The sequence below is a fragment of the Arachis ipaensis genome, chromosome B01 (assembly GCF_000816755.2).
Source record: "Arachis ipaensis cultivar K30076 chromosome B01, Araip1.1, whole genome shotgun sequence".
In the NCBI taxonomy this organism is placed as follows: domain Eukaryota; kingdom Viridiplantae; phylum Streptophyta; class Magnoliopsida; order Fabales; family Fabaceae; genus Arachis; species Arachis ipaensis.
The window spans coordinates 117,365,449-117,370,426 of NC_029785.2; positions in this window are offsets into that span (position 1 = coordinate 117,365,449).

Consider the following 4,978-nt stretch of genomic DNA (forward strand, 5'->3'; position numbering starts at 1 on the left):
CTTACACCTTTTTTTATCCATGTTAGATAAAAATCATTATTATATAAAGAAATAGTTATATATTGATGTCTCAGTACACTTATAATGTTTATTATTTGGTAATTTAGTTGTTTTAGTTATTTATGATGTTTTCAATTAACATCAAGCAAAAAGTACAAAAATAATTAAACGATTCAAATTAGCTAAAAATGATGTATGAATTGTATATGTCATATAATATAGAAAGTTTATAAAGAGGTCTTAGATTAACATTATAAAAAAGTTCAATTCTTTTGAAAAATATTTAAGAAATTCAAAATATTCTCAGTCATTTGACATCACATAGTAAAAATTAGGAATCTTAAATAATTTTTTTGAAATTCAAATGCTTGTAATTTATTTTTTTTTTAATTTTTATTAATACAATTTCTCTATTTTTACGTGTTCTTCTCTTTTACGTTTATCTTTTATTTTTCATCCTTTCTTTAATTTTTTATTTATTTTAATTTCTGCAATTTACTTTGCTTTCGGTACCTCACATTTCTCTGTTTATTTACTAATTTTATTCTTTTTAATTTCTGTTAACGTTATAATTGCGATATTGAAATACCCATTTTTTTCTTTAAATACATAACAAAATTTGAATAAAACCATCCTATTTTTTTCCCTTAGCATATATATGGTATTAAATTTAAAGTTTAGGCGTTTGTTATAGTGTAGATTAATAAAAATATTTACACATATAGAAATTGACTAAATCCCATAGTGGTTTCTGAGATTGATGTTGTACACCAAAATCGTCCTTGAGATTTTAATTGCATCAATTATGTTCTTGAGATTGAAAAAATTGCACCATATTAATCCCTGATCCGTTTTCCATTAACGACGCGCTGACATGGCTAGATGACATGGACCTTTGGTGACACGTGTCACCTCATGGTTTGGTCACGTGTAGTAGTATGATGACGTGTCAGTTAGTGAAACATGGCATGCTGACGTGGATAATTATGTCACGTGTTACAATGCTATTTTGTCACGTGTCGGGTTATGTCACGTGTCACAATATTATTTATCCACGTGTCATCTAGGGGTGGGCAAAAAAATCCATATTTTGGATTTTAAACCAAATCCAAACCAAACCATTTTAAAAAAACCAGTTTTAAACCAAAAAAAATCCAAACCAAATTACATTTATTTTATAATTTGGTTTTTGATCCAATCCATTTAAATGGTTTTAAATCCGGATCCAGATCCAGATCCAAATTAAGATCCGGATCTAAAAAAACCCTAATTGAGTCTTCTCCTCTTCGACAAATCCATTCAACAAAACCAAATCCACTCTTCGCCACCGTCAATATTTCTTCCTCTCTGCCTCTCGTCGGAGCTCGCCGGTGGTTCGTCGGCCTCTACCTCTTCGAGTCTATAGTCTTCACTTTGATTCGAGACTCTGTCTCTCTGCCTCAACCTCCCATTCGCGACTCTGTCTTCTCTCTTTTTCGGTTCTCTTCTTCTTTCGTTGGTGGCTCGCCGGAGCTCATGCTCATCAATTGAGGTAAGCCTCCTCCTTGCCCTTGGTTCTGAGTTCTGAGTTTTATTTGGGTTTTTTCTATTTTGTTGATTTGTTCTGTTTTGTTCCTTCATGACTATACTGATTTGTTCTGTTTTGTTGAATCCTTGATGAACTGATTGCCATGCTCATTTATTATTTTTTTGGTTCATGCATGTACCATAATATATACAGTATATATGTAGCGCTAGTTGTTTATATACGGTGTATGAATTTTCAAATTGAACCCCCCTAAAACTTGATTTCATAAAAAATCTACTTGCTGATTTAAGCCAATAGGAGTGCTTGCTTTCACTAGTCCCCACCTTAATTTTGTTGATATGAAACACTGCTGCTGTCTTGTTCTGCTGCTATCTTGTTCTGCTGCTGTCTTGTTCTGCTCCTAATTGTTTAGCAGCTGCCACACTAAAAGGTCTAATTTTGAAACTATCTGTATTTATAGTCATTCACATAGTAGATGATACATGGACAAATAAAATTGTGACACATAGCATAATCTGACACATGACAAAATAATATTGTGACACGTGATATAATCATCCACATCAGCATGCCACGTGTCGCTAACTGTCACGTCATCATACTGTTACACGTGACCAACCATGAGGTGATATGTGTCACTAAAAATTCACGTCATCAAACCACGTCAGTATCGTTAACGAAAAATAAGTCAGAGATTAATATGGTGCAATTTTTTCAATTTTAAAAATGTAATTGGTGCAATTAAAATCTCAAAGACAATTTTAATATACTACACCAATTTTAAAAACCACTTTAGAAATTTACTCAGTAGAAATGCCTTAGTAAAAGAAAATAACAAGTGGTCACATAGAGGTGACAACTTCTACGCAAATATAGAAAAATTTTGCTCTCTGAGAAAAGGCTTTTACAAGTTCTCCAGATTTTTAATTATGATTAATTAATTTTGTTGATAAAATAGGTCTTTTTGTTTTCGTCCTCGATTTGGTGGGTTTCTCTGTATTTTCACTATTTTGGGCTGAAAGCTATTATTTGTTTGAATATCCAATATTTACTATGTCAAACATTAGGTCCAAGAAAAATATTTTATTTTAAAACGATTCAATAGTATTATATTTTTAAAAATTAAATAATTGGTTAAGTGAGAAACAAGTTTAATTTGAAATTTTCTTTTTGAATTAGAGTGGTAAATTAACTCTGATTCATTTAGCACCTATAAATACCCATTGTATATTGTACCTTAAAATAAAACTCAATAATACACTTTTCAGATTACTCTCTCAAGTCTCTTGTTTCTAACATGGTATCAAGAGCTTAGGTCTTTTTTTTTTTCAATGAATATTAGTTCATAGCCCCATTGTTTTTTCCTTTTCGGCAGTGTTCTTTGGCTTCCTTTTTCGTTCCCTTTTCGACGCTTTGATTCGTCACCCCTGTAACCATCTTATTCGTCTTGTCGCCGTGAATCCAACGCAACCAGAACCGCCGCCAGATGCGCCGCCACGCGCCGCTGAAAGACACTGCCACGACCAGGTTGATCTTCCTTCCAGATTCCACCCGTGCCTCTTTGCTCTCATTTTTCGATCTGTTTCTGACGCTTTGGTTCGTCACCTCCGGCATCATCGTGTTCTACTCTTCGTCGGCTTTCCAACGCCGCCGAGATCGCCGCCGTCAGCCACCGGACGCGCCGTCACGCGCCGCCGGAAGTTCACTGTCCACCTCCATTATTTCTTCTTCCAGAAGCTTCAGCAACCGTCAGACGATCCACGCGCTGCCACGTGTCGCGTTGCGAGCCCCCTCGCCCTCCAGCAGCCGTTGATCTCGGTGTAGATCCAACGCTCCTGGTTTTGCCACGTGTCGCAACGAAGCTCTCCTTGGCCAACCCGCGCACGCCTGCCCCGACCCGCGCACGCCTGGCTCGACCTGCTGGTTGACCCAACCTCCACTTCAGTGCCAGCCTGTCTTCCCTGTCTTCTCGCGGGCTGCCACGTGTCACCGTTCTGCTGACGTGGCGCTGACGTCACTATTGACGTGGCGCTGACGTCACTACTGACGTGGCAGTCAAGTGGGACCCTCCCTAAGATTTTTTGGTGAGCTCTTTCCGATTCTGCACTCCGATTTCTCATTTTTCTGCTCCGAAATTGCTGTTTTCTCTCCTCTCTTTGATCTTTGTGACTACTATCATGGAAAGCCAGGTGTTTTTGCTGCCACCGACAGAAAGGGTAAATTCTGTCGAAACTGTAACCGTTCTGGGCACTTCTTCCCCGACTGTCCTTCTGTTGAATGTCGCACATGCTACCAGAAAGGTCATATTAGCTACCATTGTTCACAGCTGTTCTGCCGTTACTTCAAGCTCTCGGGTCATTTAATTACTGCCTGTCCTACTCGCCCACCATGTCCTAGCCCACTCAACTCGTCTCCTGTCTCTCTTTCTGATATTGCATCTCTTCTTCAGCGTCTTCTCTCTGTTTCTGGTAATACTCCTACTGCTTTTTCCACCCCTCCTGGTAATTCTAAATGGTACTTTGACTCGGGTTGCTTTAATCACATGTCTCCGTTGCGTCATATTTTCTCGTCCATGTCTACCACTACAAATGGACCTTTTGTCAATACTGCAAATGGCTCCCTCTTGCACGCAACACACAAGGGTTCTATATCCCAGTCAACTCTTAATCTTCCTGATACTTATTATATTCCCAAATTAAACTTCAATCTTATTTCTGTTGGTCAACTTGTTAATCTGGGTTTTGAAGTCACTTTTTTTGTTTCTGGTTGTCGTGTACAGGATCCTCGGACGGGACAAATCATCGGGACTGGACGTAAGGTCGGAAGGTTGTTTGAACTCGAGAATCTTCATATTCCTCCTGTACCAAATCTCTGTGCTGCTTCTTCTCCCTCTAATCTCCACTTATGGCATCAGCGTCTTGCCCACACCTCCTTAGGAAAACTGCGTCCTCTTGTGTCTCAGGGTGTTTTAGGTCAGCTTCCAAATGAATCTTTTGATTGTATTTCTAGTCAAACTACCAAACAACCTGCTTTATCTTTTCACAATAATTCCTCTCTTGCTTGCTCTCCTTTTGATCTCATTCACTCTGATGTTTGGGGCCCCGCTCCCACTGTCTCTATGGGCGGAGCTCGATACTTTGTCATTTTCATTGATGATTATTCCCGTTTTACTTGGGTGTATTTGATGACTAATCGCCATGAGTTACCTCAGATCTATATCAACTTTGCTACTATGATTAAAACTCAGTTTTTCAAGGTCATTAAGGTTTTCCGACGTGATAATGCTATGGAATAATGTGATTCCAAACTCTTAGCCTTTCTTGCAGAACAGGGTACTTTGTCTGAGTTTTCTTGTCCTGGTACATCTCAACAAAATGGTAGAGCTGAACGCAAACACCATCACATTCTTGACTCCGTCTGTGCAATGCTCCTTTCTTCTTCGTGTCCTGA